Source organism: Podarcis liolepis, assembly GCF_965112155.1.
Source record: "Podarcis liolepis genome assembly, chromosome: 4".
In the NCBI taxonomy this organism is placed as follows: Eukaryota; Metazoa; Chordata; class Lepidosauria; order Squamata; family Lacertidae; genus Podarcis; species Podarcis liolepis.
The window spans coordinates 59,303,877-59,313,092 of NC_139558.1; positions in this window are offsets into that span (position 1 = coordinate 59,303,877).

Genomic DNA, 9,216 nt, shown 5'->3' on the forward strand with positions numbered 1-9,216 from the left:
GGCTTCCTTGTCGCTTTAGCGCACGCTCGAGGCGCCACTTCTGCAATCCGCGCTGCAGCCAGGCAAGATTGGGTGGTGGTGGTGAGGGAGAATATTTCTGGGCATATACAGAGAGCCTTCCCCATATTACTGGAGGTAGCAGCACCCATCTCTATAAGATCAGAGGGGAGACGGAGCTTTGGCATCGCCTTGCCTTTAGGCTGCGGTTTTGCCATTTGTGGATTACATGAATCCAAGAAGGCTCTTTGCTGGGCCAGCTGAAAGGCGTCTTTAAATGAACCCTAAGCAATCTAAAGGCTCAAGACCAGGATCGACCCTACCCGTCGTTTTGCTGCCTAAGGCAAAATGGGGAAATGCTGCTTCACCCGCACCCTGCTCCAAAGTCGGGGTCACTCAGCTTTTGGGTTCTGGCGAGGTCGCTTTTCCTAACTTATCTGGTGACAGGGGGTGGGAAGTGCCCGCGGTGGCACCAGAGAAGCACAGGCATGTCCTCCACCCGCCCACGCCAGAGAAGTGAGGAAAAGGGGCGGCAGCAGTGACTTCCAGGTTCCAGCAAAATCTCCCTGGGAGCCAGAAGCCAGATCCACCAAGTTCTGCCCCAGGTTGGGGGCGGCGGCGGGGCAGCAATGCTGGGTTATGCAACTATTTTCTTCAGTGGTGAAGAATCCTTGCGGCTCTAACAGGATCAGCTTTGTAGGCCAAATTCAACAGGTGGATGAGCATGTTTGCCTGTCAATCACATGGTGCCATTATGACTTCACATGCCCAACGGATAGGTTGAACCACCCACCCACCCATGAGCATAGCCCAAAGGGGCAGCAGGGGGGAAGCTGCCCCCTAAATCATTGAATAAAAATACAGAACTAACTGAGATTCTGCCTCCCCCAACATAAAGCCTATCTACGCCCATGCACCCACCTGTCAAAATCCATGGCACAGTTCTCAAGCACCCACTGCTGCTGTGGGAGACCCAAGAAAGTGAGACATTGGAGGGTTGGCATGGGGCACCTTCCCCCCAAAAAAACCCCCCTTGAGCTAGACATGCTCCTATCACCCCAGGTGTTCCTCCTTTCATTCACCCATGAGTTGATGGGCAGTTGGAAGCATGCCTAGTTCCAGCAAATGAGCCACTGGAATCCCATTTCAAGCTCCAGATTGTTCCTTTTAAGCCCCACCCTTAATCCCCCACACCTGGCATTATGGATGACATTAGCTTTGTTTGCCAAATGGGGAGGACTGGTGGACCAAGTCTGGCCCACAAGGTGGAGGTTCCTCACCCCTGATTTTCTCCAACAGCACAGTGCCACTCCCCCATTCCCAGCACCTGTCACCTGAAGCGCCTGCCTCAGTCAGCCTAATGGTAGGGCAAGGAAGGACCAAAGCTAAGGGCCACTTCTCATGCTGTGCTTTGCACAGAGACCGGCACAAATACTCAAAGCACACTTCAAAATATATGTAGACCAAAGTCATCTGCAAAGAACACACAAGGAGAAACCCAAGCTTTCCCTTTCAAACTACTATTGCCCAGTCACCACTTGTGTGTATTTGAAGGGGAAATGCATGTTTAAATATTTTATTTATTTCATTTCATAAAGTTTATACATCGCTTAATCATATTTTTTATTTTAAAAAACCCTCAAAGCAGTTTACAAAAAGATGAAACAAAATCAAGGTGGGAATACAATAATGATTTTAAACATACAAAAAGTTAAAATACTAAAAGAGGTTATGATTCACAGCAACTTTCTGAGCATCTGTGTGTATGCCCTTCATCCTGAGGCAATGCATTTGGGAGCTTTTTGTATTCAGGGATCTCTGCACAAAAGCACAAAATGTCTCACAAGAGGTGTCTCTGTAATGCAGTTCTAAGTGCTTATTTCTGGGATTTACTTCCAAGCAATGCTATAATAATTTAGAAATGGAATCAAGTCACTTGTGTGCAGAGTCACTTTTGTACTTGCGGGCAGAGGGTGATCACTGGGTTTCGACCCATATAGTGGAGAGATATTGGTAAGTGGAACTTACCTACTGCCAACCAGAAAAGAAAAACTGGAGCTCAGAAAAGAAAAACTGGAGCTCAGCGTTATCATGGTGCTCCCTCAGCTGTAGAAGAAATACACAGAAAAAAACCCTCATTTGTTAATGGGACTGTGGATAATGACTGCCCCCCCCCCCTGAATTTCCCACAATCCTGGGAATCTGCAGTTCTGACTCATTTAAACTTCAGGTGCTTTCCCATCTCAAATGCATATTAACATAGCCTCCTACTACAAGACTTTTTAAAAAATGGATTAAATGCTAGCTTGCTCTTTATGGTTCCATGGGTAGATTGAGATAATGAAACAGCTGCCTTTTTTATGAACAGCCACAGAGAACCAACAGGACTAATCTAATAGTTTGGGGACCAAAATCTTTATTAAGCTCATTGCCATATCTGAAGTTCTCACTGATGCACAGGGTGGTGCTTCCAAGACAAACCAAGAAGCCAAACAAGTAATTAAAAAGAAGCTACTAAAGGTCCCTGGTTGGCACTCATTGCATGATTAACAATCAAGAAACAATGCACTAGTTTAGACTTTATTTTCCCCAGTGCAGGCCCCGCAAATGACCTTTTCTTGATGGCAACTGGGAAGAGCAGTGTAAGCAGCCTGTATCTTATGCCTGCTTACCTACAAGTAATTGTTACTGTGTTCAGTGGGCATTATTGACTCTCTAGTGCAGGCAGAGGCAAACTCAGCCCTCCAGATGTTTTGGGACTACAAATCCCATCATCCCTAGCTAACAGGACCAGTGGTCAGGGATGGTGGGAGTTGTAGTCCCAAAACATCTGGAGAGCCAGGTTTGCCTATGCCTGCTCCTTAGGAATGTAACCATAAGCCATCCGTATGCTTCCTGCAGAAGGTAAGAGTACTGCTGGATTAGACTAAAGTCCATCTCTGGTCCAAAATCCCCTACAAAAGACCACAAGCAGGAGAGAAAGGCAACAGCCCTCTACCATGAAGGAACTGGCACTACTGCAGGTGCCTCATAATACCTGCTCCACATTTAGTGTGGCAGTGCCTAAATTTTGGAACTCCCCGCCTCTTGACACAAGCAAGTGCCTTCCATTTAGTCTTTTCAGCACCTGCTAAAAACATCCCTGTTTAGACAAACCTGCTCAGATGCTTAGCATGTTGAGGTAATTTTAATCTGTTTCAGCATTATAACATTATTCAAAAAATGTCACACAAGGAAAATTATGTGGCTGAGCCAATCCCAGTGCCTTTTGACACACAATAATAAAATCTGTATCCCAGTTCGCCTTGCTTGTGAATTAAATGAAGTGGTACATTGAATGGAATGTCCATTTTCAATCTTAAAATGGCTGTCCTCCCTTCTGCATTAACAAGTTATGCACCATACATGAAAACAGTACTCACAAAAGCCTGGCATCTTTGTAAATGCTTCAAAATACTGCACTTCTATTGGGAATACTCTAATTTATAATAGATCTCATGAGTTATGGAATTTGATTCTTAAATAATCTATATAATAGCATATCTATATGTCTAGACCTAGCTTTAATATCAAATGCAAATTGTGGTTTTCAAGATCCAGCACAGAGATTTTAATCCTTAATAGTTTAATATTTAATAGCTGAACAGATGGATTCTCAAAGTCACTGAACAGCCTCCTTCATTTATCCACAGGGCACACAACATTTTGAAAAGTCCCCATTGCTTGCTTGTATTTATTGCACATCACTTCACACATTTGTAGGTGGAGAGGCATTAACTCTATACATGCTGGTGTCAGATAAGTTCTGTTCATTCAAATTCTATTTCTGGCTGTTGTGACATCTAAGGATATTTTATATTTCATGTCAATGTTTTATACCTAATAATCATCTATACTTGGTAGTTAACATTTTAAATAGCTCACTTGAGGTTTATTCAGTATCTGACACCTGACATCAACAGCCTTTTGTGAATGTGGTCTTTAGTGCTAATTTTGCAACACAATCCTAACCATGTCTACTCAGAGGTAAGCCCTATTCAATTCAGTGGGGCTTACTCTCGGGCAAGCAGGGTTATGACTGCAGACTTACAGCACAAACTTAACCTTGTCTACTCAAAAGTAAATTCTATTGAATTCAATAGAGAGTACTTCCAAGTACTTAGAGTTGGGATTGCAGCCTTAGCGATTCATTTAGCTGTTTGGGAAACATTCCTTTACAGAGCAACCCTATGCATGTCAAATCAGAAATAAGTCTCCTCCTTAAGTGTAAGTTATGTCTACAGGACTGCAACCTTAAAGAGATAACAAAAATAGTAATATTTTGAGATAAAAAAATTGATTTGGGTAAAGTCAAACTGGAAATTTTAAGGATATTTAATTTCAGCTCTAGCTTGCAGTCCTGTGAATCTTAACCTTATCTGATGTTTCCTTTTAATAGTATTGAAAGTCAAGACTAGAAGAGAATCTCTGGAACAATGTTTCCCTTTTTTAAAGGGAAATTCCCTTATTCCAAATAGGATTCCTCACAAGAAAAGGGAAAAGTTGACAGCTATGAGTGGAAATAGTCCTGTAACCTCACAACATCTCCTTCTCGTTGCACCTCATGTGGTTTACAGTCAATATGGAGGTGCAAGGAATCAGTGACGTTCCATTTTACTTTATGCAGGCAAAGAAAAGGCTGAAAACTTGGGATGAAGTAAATGTCTCTCCATGGAAGCCAATTGTTTGAGGAGGAGGATTAAAATGAACGCCATAATGCATTAAAATATCATGTGAGCCCTGCCCCTTGTTGCTGACATGTCCACCAGATGTGAAACACTCTGGCTGTATAGCCAGCACGCATGAGCAGGGACCTATGTGTGTACCTTTACATAAGGGAGGGGAAAATCTGAATAGCTGCAGGATCCTCTCCAATATGGAGACTCACCCATGTCCATCAGTCCAGTGGTGTAGCGTGGGTTGTCAGCACCCGGGGCAAGGCAAGTAATTTGCGTCCCCTAACCCGTGGATTTGCGCCCCCTAACCCGTGGATTTGCGCCCCCTAACCCATGGATTTGCCCTAACCCCAGATGTTGCGCCCGGTGCAGCTGGCCCCCCCTGCACCCCCCACGCTACGCCACTGCATCAGTCCCCCCATGTTTAGCCTTTTCACACATGTGTGACTGGTAGGGGGTGTGGTAGGCTAGGGTTGGTGGCTGCAACCTCTTCCTGCCTTGATGTCTTGAGGTGTACGTGCTAATTAGAACATGCCTGATTCCTTGGTACAGAGAACTCTGTGGGATGTTTGGAATGTGAAAGTCATTAGAGCTGGGAGCACATAACAGGTGGAAGCATTTAACTTAAATGGTGCTTCAGTGTATAAGTATTTGTAAGATCTGTGGGCAGTAGGTTCCTCTTGCAAAAGGAAACGATCAGTTATTACTTCACACAATTGAAATAATTAACCTTGTGGAACAGCTACAAGCCAATAGGAAGGGGCAGCAACTCTCAGTAAAGGTATTAGCCTCCCTGTGGCATTTATACCTAGTTGTTTGTATGGGTGAAATTATTATTCTACTTACACTAAAAAGCAACAGTCTAGGTTAAAAGTGGGGTGTTCCGCAGGCACTGTTACTCACATTTCTGTGATGGCTTTTTATGCTACCTGTTATCCTTGTTACTTCAGTCCTGCTTTTCTCTCCTGCCCCACCCTCCATTGTGTTATAATAAGGCTTTCTTATGGAGCTTTAGATCCTATTAGGACTTTTATATTAAATAGTTGAGGACTGAATTTGAAAGTTACGCTTTGAGAGTTTGAGTTTTAATATTTCTGTTCTAGGCAGTGCTATTTTTCTAGAAACCATGAACGCCTCCCTTGTTCTCTTATAATGGCAATGGTACCCACCTGAGAGGCGCCAAAACTGAGTTCCGGTGAGTTCCAGCTGAAACCAAGCCCTGGTTCTAGTCCTCCTAACTATCCTCATTCTTCTTTCTCAGAATTTGCTTCCACTTGGACAGAAATGGAGGATTCAGACTATATTTCATCAGATGAGGAAGTAAGGATCCTTTCTCCCTTTTCTCCCTCCCTCTTGAACCAAGGGTTAATGGGTCTCTTTAAGGACTAGGATAGAAGGGGTATCTGGCTAGTGGACTGGGGTAGAGGATTTGCTATTAGTATATCCTCATAAGGCAAAAACAGACATTCAGCTATTAAAATTTGCAGCAGTAGCAAAAGCTTTAACTTCTGCCTGCCATATGCGGGATCCTATCCAGGAAAAAAATTATCCAACATTAGCAGCTGTAAAAGGAAGTGAAATCATTCATTTTTTACCATCCGTAGGATAAGACAAAAAATGGCACACATTTTCCAGAAAACGTATAATATGATACCAGCTCCTCTTTCCCTCATCTGTAGCACAGTAGTAGCCATTCCATGGAACTGAAGCAGAGGGAGAGAAGGGAAGCAGGGCCACTCCACCAGGTTGCTTCTGTTTTGAGTGATAATTTGATGGTTGGTGTTAAAAGTTAATAAGGACAAATTAGAGGCATTGCAGGGTTCTTGTGATGTGGGAGAAGACTTACAACGTGTTTTGGATAGGGTTATGTTCTCCTGAAGAAGAGGCACCTGGGCCTGGCAGCAACTGTGACCAGGAGCACTTTTCTTCTGCTTCTGCTGGCTAATTTCTCAAATCAGTTCAAAGCAGTATCCTTTTCATTTAAAGCTATGAGTGCTCATGCAGCAGGTTACCTCAAGGACCACCTTCTCCCATTCAAAGCTTCCCAAACATTGAGATCAGTGTGTGATGCCCTGCTCTTTGTGTTGTCTTGACATGAGATCAGATGTGCAGGTACAAGAGGCAGAGACTTCTTGGTGGTAGCACCAAATCTCTTAAATGCCCTTCCTGTGGAGATCAACTAGACTCCAATCCTATTTTATTTAAGATTCATTAAAATTAATCTACTTCTTTAAAGAAAGCTAGGATAATGTGCAAATACAGCCCTTTGTAGTCAAGGCTTATCATGAAGTTTTTCTTTTCCCATGTTATGCCATCTACTGCCCTGCAGGGCTGACCTTACCACTCCTGAGAACTGATATTGGGTGTCATGAAAGAGCAGCTGATTTTTGGCACCATGACAGCAAATTGTTTAGTTCATTATGGTGTTTTTACTCCCAGGGAGGTTCTTCTGGATTTTTCACTTTGGATGCCAAACTTTCCCACCTTTGGGTACTATGCACTTTGACCTGCAGGAGGTGGGCAACAGCTCCTTTTTATTTTGGGTCCTAAAATGTCTCCCCTGGTGCTTGGGAGGAGAGGAATGACTATGCTGGTCTCCACTTCTCATGGAGTGTGTGCTGGTATCTATGCTCTAGCTCTTGGAACTGGGGTAAATGGAACTTACCTAACTTCTTATTTGTTTTCAGATTTCTACAAAGAAAGAGAGACATTATCGTCTTGGGGAGGATAACCTGGATGATACAATAGAATATGATTATTCTGGCCCTGCCCTGAGATTCGAAAAGTCTAAGCCAATGCAAACAAAGGACAGTTGTTCACTGGCCAATGAGGATACTGGCCATGATGTTGAAGCAAAAACTGTGGAGGCCCCAAACTCAGTGCTAACCACACAGCCTGTCCCTCTGACTCCTGTCCCAGTAACTGAGGGGTGTGTCCTACATTGCAGCCCTCCTAGCCCCTCAGTTATTAAGCTGAATAGTGCCATGATTCCAACAATGAAGAACAGCACTGAAGGTTCAGAGTATAAATTGTAGATATAACAGCCAAGTTATATGAGGGGGAGCTTTTGGATTCAGCAAATCTTCTGTCTACACATCTTAAGTTTGTTCTTTCTGTTTGCGTTCACCCATTTCCTATTTTTCTCTTGCCTCTGAGGGAATTGCAGAATTGGGGTTTAAAGGCACTGTTTGAAAGTACGAGGCAACTACAAAAGTCTTCCGGCTGTGAGAATTGGATCTCAGTATGCTTATGGAAACTTATAAGAATATTATTAAGTAAAGCAAAGAAAGCAATTCTTGCTTGTTTTATTATTTATTAAATTTATATCCCTCACTTCTTCCCAAAGAAGCCCAGGGCAGCAAACAAGTGCTAAAACAATACAGCCACCTTAACAGGCAGAGGGACCAGGTTGCCCCCAAGATCAGGGGCCCCCAGTGTGCGTTGCACATGGGAAGTCACATACCTCTCCCGATGCTGAGCAGGCCGGTGCAGCCTTCTGTGATGTCAAACTGGGCCCCATCAACACTGAGGGGGGCAGGCCCCCTTAAAACAAATTTGAGGGGGCTGAAGGTGCCTCGGCTCCCTAGGGTTGGTGCACCTGTTAACAGACAACCATTCCAACACAGTTGCAGAGAGGGAAAGATCTCAAAAGGCTTTCTGGAAGAGGAAGATATTCAGTAGGTGCTGAAAAGACAACAGAGATGGTGCCTGTCTAATAGTCAAGGGGAAGGACATCCAGTGGGGAAGGTGTCACAGCCCTAAAGGTTCAATTCCTGCTTTATGGACCACTCTCCAATTGGGTTATGGACATCTGTCCAGTAGGGATAGATACTGCATGGAACATACTATGTTGACTATGGAATTAACTTCCGTAATCTCCACTCTTCTCTTCTGAAAGTTGTTCTATCTAGAAGATGAATTCTTAACTCTAACAATACATGTAGTCTTGCACTGAACCTGAGACTGCACTGCACTGCACTGAGACTACACTGCACTGCACTGCACTGCACTGAACACTTCAGCTGAGAAGCTGAAGTGAAGGAAACCATCCACTGCACCTGAAAGGGCATTTTAGGTCGCATACACATACCTTTTTTTTCTCCCCTCAGGTGTTTAGATAAAGCACTCATCCATTAAGGTAAAGGTACCCCTGCCCGTACGGGCCAGTCTTGACAGACTCTAGGGTTGTGCACCCATCTCACTTAAGAGGCCGGGGGCCAGCGCTGTCCAGAGACACTTCCGGGTCACGTGGCCAGCATGACAAAGCTGCATCTGGCGAGCCAGCGCAGCACACGGAAACGCCGTTTACCTTCCCACCAGTAAGCAGTCCCTATTTATCTACTTGCACCCGGGGGTGCTTTTGAACTGCTAGGTTGGCAGGCACTGGGACTGAGCAATGGGAGCACACCCCGCCGCGGGGATTCGAACCGCGACCTTTCGATCGGCAAGCCCTAGGCGCTGAGGCTTTTACCCACAGCGCCACCCGCGTCCCTGACTCATCCAT